Here is a 14,700-nt window from a genome sequence, read left to right on the forward strand (position 1 = left end):
AGGTCAGGATAAATTGTTTCTCTGGCTTTAAATTGGTTAACATTTTACTGGTGTTTGTAGTCCTTTGATTGTCTTGGATGTGAGTTCTCTTTAAGGCACATGAACATGCCAGTGTTTTCTTCTTCTAGCCATCTTGCCTTACTCTCCTTAGTGTTGTCTCTGAAGCACGTTGTCTCATGGTGATAGAGTTGTGAGTCTTTAACATCCTAAAAACACGTTTGCCTAATTCAGTCAAAATAACGTGTGCCCTGGCCTTTGCCCTGACTCTATGTCTGCACTTGGCCTCATGAAACACAGCAGCCAATGCTCTTAAGCACTGAGCCATCTCTCCTGCCTCTTCCTTCTGTTGCCAGTAGATGGCACCAAATCTCATTTATAGAGCAAAAATGTGGTTGCCAGGAATGGAACTTCTGACTTTTAGAAGGGCAGCCAGGATTCTTAACCAATGAGCTATGACTCGAGCGCTTCTTTCTTCATGCAAAAGAGGGCACAAGACCTCAGTGCAGATGGTTGTGAGCCATTATGTGGTTTCTTGAAATTGGATACAGGAGGATGAAAGAGCACGAAATGCTCTTAAAAACCGAGACATCACTCCAACCCGTTTTACTACTTCTTTACCTAAACAAGTTGTACTCAATGATGTGTGGATCACATGTGCATTTTCCTAACATTTGAAGTTCAGGGGTCTCCATGGGTCTGTTGGCATTCGTGTACCTCATAGAGGAGGTGTAGACAAATTGTTTCACTGGCTTTAAATTGGTTAAGCTTTTGTTGTTGTTTGTTCCTTTCTATGTCTTGGATGTGAGTTCTTCTTCAGGCACATGAACATGCTACTATTTTCTTCTTCTAATCATCTTGCCTTGCTCTGCTTGGTGGTGTCTCTGCAGCATGCTGGCTCATGGTGATAGAGCTGTGAGTCTTTATTATCCTAACAAAATGTTTTGCCTGATTCAGTCCCAACAACCTGGGTCCTGGCTGTATGTCTGCACTAGGCCTCATCAAACCAAGCAGGCATGCTCTTAACCACTGAGCCATCTCTCCGACCCGTTTTTCAACTTCTTTAACTAAACCAGGTTTACTCAATTTGGTGTGTGGATCACATCTGCATTCCCCTAACATGTGGAGTACAGGTGTCTCCATGGACCTATGGCTGTTCATGTACCTGATAGAGGAGGTCAGGATAAATTGTTTCTCTGGCTTTAAATTATTTAACATTTTGCTGGTGTTTGTAGTCCTTTGATTGTCTTGGATGTGAGTTCTCTTTAAGGCACATGAACATGTCAGTGTTTTCTTCTTCTAACCATCTTGCCTTACTTTCCTTAGTGTTGTCTCTGAAGCACGATGTCTCATGGTGATAGAGCTGTGAGTCTTTAACATACTAAAAAAACGTTTGCCCAATTCAGTCACAATTACATGGGCCCTGGCCTTTGTCCTGACTCTATGTCTGCATTTGGCCTCATCAAACTCAGCAGCCAATGCTCTTAAGCACTGAGCCATCTCTCCTGCCTCTTCCTTCTGTTGCCAGTAGATGGCACCAAATCTCATTTTGAGAGCAAAACTGTGGTTGCCAGGAATCGAACTTCTGACCTTTAGAAGGGCAGCCAGGATTCTCAACCACTGAGCTATCTCTCGAGAGCACCTTTCTGCATGCAAAAGAGGGTACAAGACCTCAGTGCAGATGGAAGTGAGCCATTATGTGGTTGCTTGAAATTGGATACAGGAGCAAGAAAGAGCCCGAAATGCTCTTAAACACTTAGCCATCTCTGCCACCCGTTTTTCTACTTCTTTACCTAAACCAGATGTACTCAATGATGTGTGGATCACATCTGCATTTTCCTAACATTTGAAGTACAGGGGTCTCCATGGATCTGTTGGCCAATCGTGTACCTCATAGAGGAGGTGTAGACAAATTGTTTCACTGGCTTTAAATTGTTTAAGCTTTTGTTGGTGTTTGTTCCTTTGTATGTCTTGCATGTGAGTTCTTCTTCAGGCACTTGAACATGCTAGTATTTTCTTCTTCTAACCATCTTCCCTTTCTCTGCTTGGTGGTGTCTCTGAAGCATGCTGGCTCATGGTGATAGAGCTGTGAGTCTTTATTATCCTAACAAAATGTTTTGCCTGATTCAGTCCCAACAACCTGGGCCCTGGCCTCATCAAACTCAGCAGGCATGCTCTTAACCACCAAGACATCTCTCCTGCCTCTTCCTTCTGCTTCCAGTAGAGGGCACCAAACCTCATTGTGAAGCAATTATGTGATGTCCAGGAATCGAACTTCGGATCTTTGGAAAGGCAGGCAATGCTCTTAACCACTGAGCCATCTCTCCGACCCGTTTTTCAACTTCTTTAACTAAACAAGGTTTACTCAATGTGGTGTGTGGATCACATCTGCATTCCCCGAACATGTGGAGTACAGGTGTCTCCATGGACCTATTCGCTGTTCATGTACCTGATAGAGGAGGTCAGGATAAATTGTTTCTCTGGCTTTAAATTGGTTAACATTTTACTGGTGTTTGTAGTCCTTTGATTGTCTTGGATGTGAGTTCTCTTTAAGGCACATGAACATGCCAGTGTTTTCTTCTTCTAGCCATCTTGCCTTACTCTCCTTAGTGTTGTCTCTGAAGCACGTTGTCTCATGGTGATAGAGTTGTGAGTCTTTAACATCCTAAAAACACGTTTGCCTAATTCAGTCAAAATAACGTGTGCCCTGGCCTTTGCCCTGACTCTATGTCTGCACTTGGCCTCATGAAACACAGCAGCCAATGCTCTTAAGCACTGAGCCATCTCTCCTGCCTCTTCCTTCTGTTGCCAGTAGATGGCACCAAATCTCATTTATAGAGCAAAAATGTGGTTGCCAGGAATGGAACTTCTGACTTTTAGAAGGGCAGCCAGGATTCTTAACCAATGAGCTATGACTCGAGCGCTTCTTTCTTCATGCAAAAGAGGGCACAAGACCTCAGTGCAGATGGTTGTGAGCCATTATGTGGTTTCTTGAAATTGGATACAGGAGGATGAAAGAGCACGAAATGCTCTTAAAAACCGAGACATCACTCCAACCCGTTTTACTACTTCTTTACCTAAACAAGTTGTACTCAATGATGTGTGGATCATATCTGCATTTTCCTAACATTTGAAGTTCAGGGGTCTCCATGGGTCTGTTGGCCATTCGTGTACCTCATAGAGGAGGTGTAGACAAATTGTTTCACTGGCTTTAAATTGGTTAAGCTTTTGTTGTTGTTTGTTCCTTTCTATGTCTTGGATGTGAGTTCTTCTTCAGGCACATGTACATGCTACTATTTTCTTCTTCTAATCATCTTGCCTTGCTCTGCTTGGTGGTGTCTCTGCAGCATGCTGGCTCATGGTGATAGAGCTGTGAGTCTTTATTATCCTAACAAAATGTTTTGCCTGATTCAGTCCCAACAACCTGGGTCCTGGCTGTATGTCTGCACTAGGCCTCATCAAACCAAGCAGGCATGCTCTTAACCACTGAGCCAACTCTCCGACCCGTTTTTCAACTTCTTTAACTAAACCAGGTTTACTCAATTTGGTGTGTGGATCACATCTGCATTCCCCTAACATGTGGAGTACAGGTGTCTCCATGGACCTATGGCTGTTCATGTACCTGATAGAGGAGGTCAGGATAAATTGTTTCTCTGGCTTTAAATTATTTAACATTTTGCTGGTGTTTGTAGTCCTTTGATTGTCTTGGATGTGAGTTCTCTTTAAGGCACATGAACATGCCAGTGTTTTCTTCTTCTAACCATCTTGCCTTACTTTCCTTAGTGTTGTCTCTGAAGCACGATGTCTCATGGTGATAGAGCTGTGAGTCTTTAACATACTAAAAAAACGTTTGCCCAATTCAGTCACAATTACATGGGCCCTGGCCTTTGTCCTGACTCTATGTCTGCATTTGGCCTCATCAAACTCAGCAGCCAATGCTCTTAAGCACTGAGCCATCTCTCCTGCCTCTTCCTTCTGTTGCCAGTAGATGGCACCAAATCTCATTTTGAGAGCAAAACTGTGGTTGCCAGGAATCGAACTTCTGACCTTTAGAAGGGCAGCCAGGATTCTCCATCACTGAGCTATCTCTCGAGAGCACCTTTCTGCATGCAAAAGAGGGTACAAGACCTCAGTGAAGATGGAAGTGAGCCATCATATGTGGTTGCTTGAAATTGGATACAGGAGGAAAAAAGAGCCCGAAATGCTCTTAAACACTTAGCCATCTCTGCCACCCGTTTTTCTACTTCTTTACCTAAACCAGATGTACTCAATGATGTGTGGATCACATCTGCATTTTCCTAACATTTGAAGTACAGGGGTCTCCATGGATCTGTTGGCCATTCGTGTACCTCATAGAGGAGGTGTAGACATATTGTTTCACTGGCTTTAAATTGGTTAAGCTTTTGTTGGTGTTGTTCCTTTGTATGTCTTGGATGTGAAGTCTTCTTCAGGCTCAAGAACATGCTAGTATTTTCTTCTTCTAACCATCCTACCTTACTCTGCTTGGTGGTGTCTCTGAAGCATGGTGACTCATGGTGATAGAGCTGTGAGTCTTTATTATCCTAACAAAATGTTTTGCCTGATTCAGTCCCAACAACCTGGGCCCTGGCCTCATCAAACTCAGCAGGCATGCTCTTAACCACCAAGACTTCTCTCCTGCCTCTTCCTTCTGCTTCCAGTAGAGGGCACCAAACCTCATTTTGAAGCAATTATGCGATGTCCAGGAATCGAACTTCTGATCTTTGGAAGGGCAGGCAATGCTCTTAACCACTGAGCCATCTCTCCGACCCGTTTTTCAACTTCTTTACCTAAACCAGGTTTACTCAATGTGGTGTGTGGATCACATCTGCATTCACCTAACATGTGGAGTACAGGTGTCTCCATGGACCTATTGGCTGTTCATGTACCTGATAGAGGAGGTCAGGATAAATTGTTTCTCTGGCTTTAAATTGGTTAACATATTGCTGGTGTTTGTAGTCCTTTGATTGTCTTGGATGTGAGTTCTCTTTAAGGCACATGAACATGCCAGTGTTTTCTTCTTCTAGCCATTACTCTCCTAAGTGTTGTCTCTGAAGCACGATGTCTCATGGTGATAGAGTTTGAGTCTTTAACATCCTAAAAACACGTTTGCCTAATTCAGTCAAAATAACGTGTGCCCTGGCCTTTGCCCTGACTCTATGTCTGCACTTGGCCTCATGAAACACAGCAGCCAATGCTCTTAAGCACTGAGCCATCTCTCCTGCCTCTTCCTTCTGTTGCCAGTAGATGGCACCAAATCTCATTTATAGAGCAAAAATGTGGTTGCCAGGAATGGAACTTCTGACTTTTAGAAGGGCAGCCAGGATTCTTAACCAATGAGCTATGACTCGAGCGCTTCTTTCTTCATGCAAAAGAGGGCACAAGACCTCAGTGCAGATGGTTGTGAGCCATTATGTGGTTTCTTGAAATTGGATACAGGAGGATGAAAGAGCACGAAATGCTCTTAAAAACCGAGACATCACTCCAACCCGTTTTACTACTTCTTTACCTAAACAAGTTGTACTCAATGATGTGTGGATCACATCTGCATTTTCCTAACATTTGAAGTTCAGGGGTCTCCATGGGTCTGTTGGCCATTCTTGTACCTCATAGAGGAGGTGTAGACAAATTGTTTCACTGGCTTTAAATTGGTTAAGCTTTTGTTGTTGTTTGTTCCTTTCTATGTCTTGGATGTGAGTTCTTCTTCAGGCACATGAACATGCTACTATTTTCTTCTTCTAATCATCTTGCCTTGCTCTGCTTGGTGGTGTCTCTGCAGCATGCTGGCTCATGGTGATAGAGCTGTGAGTCTTTATTATCCTAACAAAATGTTTTGCCTGATTCAGTCCCAACAACCTGGGTCCTGGCTGTATGTCTGCACTAGGCCTCATCAAACCAAGCAGGCATGCTCTTAACCACTGAGCCATCTCTCCGACCCGTTTTTCAACTTCTTTAACTAAACCAGGTTTACTCAATTTGGTGTGTGGATCACATCTGCATTCCCCTAACATGTGGAGTACAGGTGTCTCCATGGACCTATGGCTGTTCATGTACCTGATAGAGGAGGTCAGGATAAATTGTTTCTCTGGCTTTAAATTATTTAACATTTTGCTGGTGTTTGTAGTCCTTTGATTGTCTTGGATGTGAGTTCTCTTTAAGGCACATGAACATGCCAGTGTTTTCTTCTTCTAACCATCTTGCCTTACTTTCCTTAGTGTTGTCTCTGAAGCACGATGACTCATGGTGATAGAGCTGTGAGTCTTTAACATACTAAAAAAACGTTTGCCCAATTCAGTCACAATTACATGGGCCCTGGCCTTTGTCCTGACTCTATGTCTGCATTTGGCCTCATCAAACTCAGCAGCCAATGCTCTTAAGCACTGAGCCATCTCTCCTGCCTCTTCCTTCTGTTGCCAGTAGATGGCACCAAATCTCATTTTGAGAGCAAAACTGTGGTTGCCAGGAATCGAACTTCTGACCTTTAGAAGGGCAGCCAGGATTCTCAACCACTGAGCTATCTCTCGAGAGCACCTTTCTGCATGCAAAAGAGGGTACAAGACCTCAGTGCAGATGGAAGTGAGCCATTATGTGGTTGCTTGAAATTGGATACAGGAGCAAGAAAGAGCCCGAAATGCTCTTAAACACTTAGCCATCTCTGCCACCCGTTTTTCTACTTCTTTACCTAAACCAGATGTACTCAATGATGTGTGGATCACATCTGCATTTTCCTAACATTTGAAGTACAGGGGTCTCCATGGATCTGTTGGCCATTCGTGTACCTCATAGAGGAGGTGTAGACATATTGTTTCACTGGCTTTAAATTGGTTAAGCTTTTGTTGGTGTTGTTCCTTTGTATGTCTTGGATGTGAAGTCTTCTTCAGGCTCAAGAACATGCTAGTATTTTCTTCTTCTAACCATCCTACCTTACTCTGCTTGGTGGTGTCTCTGAAGCATGGTGACTCATGGTGATAGAGCTGTGAGTCTTTATTATCCTAACAAAATGTTTTGCCTGATTCAGTCCCAACAACCTGGGCCCTGGCCTCATCAAACTCAGCAGGCATGCTCTTAACCACCAAGACTTCTCTCCTGCCTCTTCCTTCTGCTTCCAGTAGAGGGCACCAAACCTCATTTTGAAGCAATTATGCGATGTCCAGGAATCGAACTTCTGATCTTTGGAAGGGCAGGCAATGCTCTTAACCACTGAGCCATCTCTCCGACCCGTTTTTCAACTTCTTTACCTAAACCAGGTTTACTCAATGTGGTGTGTGGATCACATCTGCATTCACCTAACATGTGGAGTACAGGTGTCTCCATGGACCTATTGGCTGTTCATGTACCTGATAGAGGAGGTCAGGATAAATTGTTTCTCTGGCTATAAATTGGTTAACATATTGCTGGTGTTTGTAGTCCTTTGATTGTCTTGGATGTGAGTTCTCTTTAAGGCACATGAACATGCCAGTGTTTTCTTCTTCTAGCCATTACTCTCCTCAGTGTTGTCTCTGAAGCACGATGTCTCATGGTGATAGAGTTTGAGTCTTTAACATCCTAAAAAAACGTTTGCCTAATTCAGTCAAAATAACGTGTGCCCTGGCCTTTGCCCTGACTCTATGTCTGCACATGGCCTCATAAAACACAGCAGCCAATGCTCTTAAGCACTGAGCCATCTCTCCTGCCTCTTCCTTCTGTTGCCAGTAGATTGCACCAAATCTCATTCTGAGAGCAAAACTGGGGTTGCCAGGAATCGAACTTCTGACCTTATAACGGCAGCCAGTATTCTTAACCACTGATCTATCTCTCGAGCGCTTCTTTCTGCATCCAAAAGAAGGCACAAGACATCATTGCAGATGGTTGTGAGCCATTATGTAGTTGCTTGAAATTGAATACAGGAGGATGAAAGAGCACGAAATGCTCTTAAATACTGAGCCATCTCTCCAACCCGTTTTTCTACTTCTTTACCTAAACCAGATGTAATCAGTGATGTGTGGATCACATCTGCATTTCCCTAACATTTGAAGTACAGGGGACTCCATGGATCCTTTTTCCATTCGTGTACCTCAGAGAGGAGGTCTAGACAAATTGTTTCACTGGCTTTAAATTGGATAAGCTTTTGTGGATCACATCTGCATTCACCTAACATTTGAAGTACAGGGGTCTCCATGGACCTATTGGCCGTTCGAGTACCTCATAGAAGAGGTCTAGATAAATTGTTTCTCTGACTTTAAATTGGTTAAGATTTTGTTGGTGTCTGTTCCCTTGTATGTCTTGGATGTGAGTTCTTCTTCAGGCACATGAACATGCTAGTATTTTCTTCTTCTAACCATCTTGCCTTACTCTACTTGGTGGTGTCTCTGAAGCATGCTGGCTCATGGTGATAGAGCTGTGAGTCTTTATTATCCTAATAAAATGATTTGCCTGATTCAGTCCCAACAACCTGGGCACTGGCCTCATCAAACTCAGCAGGTATGCTCTTAACCACCAAGACATCTCTCCTGCCTCTTCCTTCTGCTTCCAATAGAGGGCACCAAACCTCATTGTGAAGCAATTATGTGATGTCCAGGAATCGAACTCTGATCTTTGGAAGAGCAGGCAATGCTCTTAACCACTGAGCCATCTCTCCGACCCGTTTTTCAACTTCTTTAACTAAACCAGGTTTACTCAATGTGGTGTGTGGATCACATCTGCATTCCTCAACATGTGGAGTACAGGTGTCTCCATGGACCTATTGGCTGTTCATGTACCTGATAGAGGAGGTCAGGATAAATTGTTTCTCTGGCTTTATATTGGTTAACATTTTGCTGGTGTTTGTAGTCCTTTGATTGTCTTGGATGTGAGTTCTCTTTAAGGCACACGAACATGCCAGTGTTTTCTTCTTCTAGCCATCTTGCCTTACTCTCCTTAGTGTTGTCTCTGAAGCACGATGGCTCATGGTGATAGAGCTGTGAGTCTTTAACATCCTAAACAAACGTTTGCCTAATTCAGTCACAATAACGTGGGCCCTGGCCTTTGCCCTGACTCTACGTCTGCACTTGGCCTCATCAAACTCAGCAGGCAATGCTCTTTGAATGCACTGAGCCATCACTCCTGCCTCTTTTTTCTGTTGCCCGTAGATGGCACCAAATCTCATTTTGAGAGCAAAACTGTGGTTGCCAGGAATCGAACTTCTGACCTTCAGAAGGGCAGCCGGGATTCTTAACCACTGAGCTATCTCTCTAGCGCTTCTTTCGGCATCCAAAAGAGGGCACAAGACATCAGTGCAGATGGTTGTGAGCCATTAAGTAGTTGCTTGAAATTGGATACAGGAGGATGAAAGAGCACGAAATGCTCTTAAACACCGAGACATCACTCCAACCCGTTTTTCTACTTCTTTACCTAAACCAGATGTACTCAATGATGTATGGATCACATCTGAATTTTCCTAACATTTGAAGTTCAAGGGTCTCCATGGATCTGTTGGCCATTCGTGTACCTCATAGAGGAGGTGTAGACAAATTGTTTCACTGGCTTTAAATTGTTTAAGCTTTTGTTGGTGTTTGTTCCGTTGTATGTCTTGCATGTGAGTTCTTCTTCAGGCACTTGAACATGCTAGTATTTTCTTCTTCTAACCATCTTGCCTTTCTCTGCTTGGTGGTGTCTCTGAAGCATGCTGGCTCATGGTGATAGAGCTGTGAGTCTTTATTATCCTAACAAAATGTTTTGCCTGATTCAGTCCCAACAACCTGGGCCCTGGCCTCATCAAACTCAGCAGGCATGCTCTTAACCACCAAGACATCTCTCCTGCCTCTTCCTTCTGCTTCCAGTAGAGGGCACCAAACCTCATTGTGAAGCAATTATGTGATGTCCAGCAATTGAACTTCGGATCTTTGGAAAAGCAGGCAATGCTCTTAACCACTGAGCCATCTCTCCGACCCGTTTTTCAACTTCTTTAACTAAACAAGGTTTACTCAATGTGGTGTGTGGATCACATCTGCATTCCCCGAACATGTGGAGTACAGGTGTCTCCATGGACCTATTCGCTGTTCATGTACCTGATAGAGGAGGTCAGGATAAATTGTTTCTCTGGCTTTAAATTTGTTAACATTTTACTGGTGTTTGTAGTCCTTTGATTGTCTTGGATGTGAGTTCTCTTTAAGGCACATGAACATGCCAGTGTTTTCTTCTTCTAGCCATCTTGCCTTACTCTCCTTAGTGTTGTCTCTGAAGCACGATGTCTCATGGTGATAGAGTTGTGAGTCTTTAACATCCTAAAAACACGTTTGCCTAATTCAGTCAAAATAACGTGTGCCCTGGCCTTTGCCCTGACTCTATGTCTGCACATGGCCTCATAAAACACAGCAGCCCATGCTCTTAAGCACTGAGCCATCTCTCCTGCCTCTTCCTTCTGTTGCCAGTAGATGGCACCAAATCTCATTTATAGAGCAAAAATGTGGTTGCCAGGAATGGAACTTCTGACTTTTAGAAGGGCAGCCAGGATTCTTAACCAATGAGCTATGACTCGAGCGCTTCTTTCTTCATGCAAAAGAGGGCACAAGACCTCAGTGCAGATGGTTGTGAGCCATTATGTGGTTTCTTGAAATTGGATACAGGAGGATGAAAGAGCACGAAATGCTCTTAAAAACCGAGACATCACTGCAACCCGTTTTACTACTTCTTTACCTAAACAAGTTGTACTCAATGATGTGTGGATCACATCTGCATTTTCCTAACATTTGAAGTTCAGGGGTCTCCATGGGTCTGTTGGCATTCGTGTACCTCATAGAGGAGGTGTAGACAAATTGTTTCACTGGCTTTAAATTGGTTAAGCTTTTGTTGTTGTTTGTTCCTTTCTATGTCTTGGATGTGAGTTCTTCTTCAGGCACATGAACATGCTACTATTTTCTTCTTCTAATCATCTTGCCTTGCTCTGCTTGGTGGTGTCTCTGCAGCATGCTGGCTCATGGTGATAGAGCTGTGAGTCTTTATTATCCTAACAAAATGTTTTGCCTGATTCAGTCCCAACAACCTGGGTCCTGGCTGTATGTCTGCACTAGGCCTCATCAAACCAAGCAGGCATGCTCTTAACCACTGAGCCATCTCTCCGACCCGTTTTTCAACTTCTTTAACTAAACCAGGTTTACTCAATTTGGTGTGTGGATCACATCTGCATTCCCCTAACATGTGGAGTACAGGTGTCTCCATGGACCTATGGCTGTTCATGTACCTGATAGAGGAGGTCAGGATAAATTGTTTCTCTGGCTTTAAATTATTTAACATTTTGCTGGTGTTTGTAGTCCTTTGATTGTCTTGGATGTGAGTTCTCTTTAAGGCACATGAACATGCCAGTGTTTTCTTCTTCTAACCATCTTGCCTTACTTTCCTTAGTGTTGTCTCTGAAGCACGATGTCTCATGGTGATAGAGCTGTGAGTCTTTAACATACTAAAAAAACGTTTGCCCAATTCAGTCACAATTACATGGGCCCTGGCCTTTGTCCTGACTCTATGTCTGCATTTGGCCTCATCAAACTCAGCAGCCAATGCTCTTAAGCACTGAGCCATCTCTCCTGCCTCTTCCTTCTGTTGCCAGTAGATGGCACCAAATCTCATTTTGAGAGCAAAACTGTGGTTGCCAGGAATCGAACTTCTGACCTTTAGAAGGGCAGCCAGGATTCTCAACCACTGAGCTATCTCTCGAGAGCACCTTTCTGCATGCAAAAGAGGGTACAAGACCTCAGTGCAGATGGAAGTGAGCCATTATGTGGTTGCTTGAAATTGGATACAGGAGCAAGAAAGAGCCCGAAATGCTCTTAAACACTTAGCCATCTCTGCCACCCGTTTTTCTACTTCTTTACCTAAACCAGATGTACTCAATGATGTGTGGATCACATCTGCATTTTCCTAACATTTGAAGTACAGGGGTCTCCATGGATCTGTTGGCCATTCGTGTACCTCATAGAGGAGGTCTAGAAAAATTGTTTCACTGGCTTTAAATTGGTTAAGCTTTTGTTGGTGTTTGTTCGTTTGTATGTCTTGGAAGTGAGTTCTTCTTCAGGCATATGAACATGCTAGTATTTTCTTCTAACCATCCTACCTTACTCTGCTTGTTGGTGTCTCTGAAGCATGCTGGCTCATGGTGATAGAGCTGTGAGTCTTTATTATCCTAACAAAATATTTTGCCTGATTCAGTCCCAACAACCTGGGTCCTGTCTGTTTGTCTGCACTGCGCCTCATCAAACTCAGCAGGCATGCTCTTAACCACCAAGACATCTCTCCTGCCTCTTCCTTCTGCTACCAGTAGCGGGCACCAAACCTCATTTTGAAGCAATTATGCGATGTCCAGGAATCGAACTTCTGATCTTTGGAAGAGCAGGCAATGCTCTTAACCACTGAGCCATCTCTCCGACCCGTTTTTCAACTTCTTTAACTAAACCAGGTTTACTCAATGTGGTGTGTGGATCACATCTGCATTCCCCTAACATGTGGTGTACAGGGGTTTCCATGGACCTATTGGCTGTTCATGTACCTGATAGAGGAGGTCAGGATAAATTGTTTCTCTGGCTTTAAATTGGTTATCATTTTGCTGGTGTTTGTAGTCCTTTGATTGTCTTGGATGTGAGTTCTCTTTAAGGCACATGAACATGCCAGTGTTTTCTTCTTCTAGCAATCTTGCCTTCCTCTCCTTAGTGTTGTCTCTGAAGCACGATGGCTCATGGTGATAGAGCTGTGAGTCTTTAACATCCTAAAAAAACGTTTGCCCAATTCAATCAAAATAACGTGGGCCCTGTCCATTGCCCTGACTTTATGTCTGCAGTTGGAATCATCCAAATCAGCAGCCAATGCTCTTAAGCACTGAGCCATCTCTCCTGCCTTTTCCTTCTGTTGCCAGTAGATGGCACCAAATCTCATTTTGACAGCAAAACTGTGGTTGCCAGGAATCGAACTTCTGACCTTTGAAGGGCAGCCAGGATTCTTAACCACTGAGCTATCTCTCGAGCGCTTCTTTCTGCATGCAAAAGAGGGCACAAGACCTCAGTGCAGATGGTTGTGAGCTATTATGTGGTTGCTTGAAATTGGATACAGGAGGAAGAAAGAGCACGAAATGCTCTTAAACACTGACCATCTCTCCAACCCGTTTTTCTACTTCTTTACCTAAACCAGATGTACTCAATGATGTGTGGATCACATCTGCATTTTCCTAACATTTGAAGTACAGGGATCTCCATGGATCTGTTGGCCATTCGTGTACCTCATAGAGGAGGTCTAGACAAATTGTTTCACTGGCTTTAAATTTTTAAAGCATTTGTTGGTGTTTGTTCCTATGTATGTCTTGGATGTGAGTTCTTCTTCAGGCACATGAACATGCTAGTATTTTCTTCTTCTAACCATCTTGCCTTGCTCTGCTTGGTGGTGTCTCTGAAGCATGCTGGCTCATGGTGATAGAGCTGTGAGTCTTTATTATCCTAACAAAATGTTTTGCCTGATTCAGTCCCAACAACCTGGGTCCTGGCTGTATGTCTGCACTTGGCCTCATCAAACTCAGCAGGCATGCTCTTAACCACCAAGACATCTCCCCTGACTCTTCCTTCTGTTTCAAGTAGAGGGCACCAAACCTCATTTTGAAGCAATTATGTGATGTCCAGGAATCGAACTTCTGAACTTTGGAAGAGCAGGCAATGCTCTTAACCACTGAGCCATCTCTCCGACCAGTTTTTCAACTTCTTTAACTAAACCAGGTTTACTCAATGTGGTGTGTGGATCACATCTGCATTCCCCTAACATGTGGAGTACAGGTTTCTCCCAGGACCTATTGGCTGTTCATGTACCTGATAGAGGAGGTCAGGATAAATTGTTTCTCTGGCTTTAAATTGGTTAACATTTTGCTGGTGTTTGTAGTCCTTTGATTGTCTTGGATATGAGTTCTCTTTAAGGCACATGAACATGCCAGTGTTTTCTTCTTCTAGCCATCTTGCCTTACTCTCCTTAGTGTTGTCTCTGAAGCACGATGTCTCATGGTGATAGAGCTGTGAGTCTTTAACATCCTAAAAAAACGTTTGCCCAATTCAGTCACAATAACGTGGGCCCTGGCCTTTGCCCTGACTCTACGTCTGCACTTGGCCTCATCAAACTCAGCAGGCAATGCTCTTTGAATGCACTGAGCCATCACTCCTGCCTCTTTTTTCTGTTGCCCGTAGATGGCACCAAATCTCATTTTGAGAGCAAAACTGTGGTTGCCAGGAATCGAACTTCTGACCTTCAGAAGGGCAGCCGGGATTCTTAACCACTGAGCTATCTCTCTAGCGCTTCTTTCGGCATCCAAAAGAGGGCACAAGACATCAGTGCAGATGGTTGTGAGCCATTAAGTAGTTGCTTGAAATTGGATACAGGAGGATGAAAGAGCACGAAATGCTCTTAAACACCGAGACATCACTCCAACCCGTTTTTCTACTTCTTTACCTAAACCAGATGTACTCAGTGATGTGTGGATCACATCTGCATTTTCCTAACATTTGAAGTACAGGGGTCTCCATGGATCCTTTGGCCATTCGTATACCTCATAGAGGAGGTCTAGACAAATTGTTTCACTGGCTTTAAATTGGATAATCTTTTGTGGATCACATCTGCATTCACCTAACATTTGAAGTACAGGGGTCTCCACGGACCTATTGGCCGTTCGAGTACCTCATAGAAGAGGTCTAGATAAATTGTTTCACT

Source organism: Chionomys nivalis, chromosome 23, assembly GCF_950005125.1.
Source record: "Chionomys nivalis chromosome 23, mChiNiv1.1, whole genome shotgun sequence".
NCBI lineage: Eukaryota > Metazoa > Chordata > Mammalia > Rodentia > Cricetidae > Chionomys > Chionomys nivalis.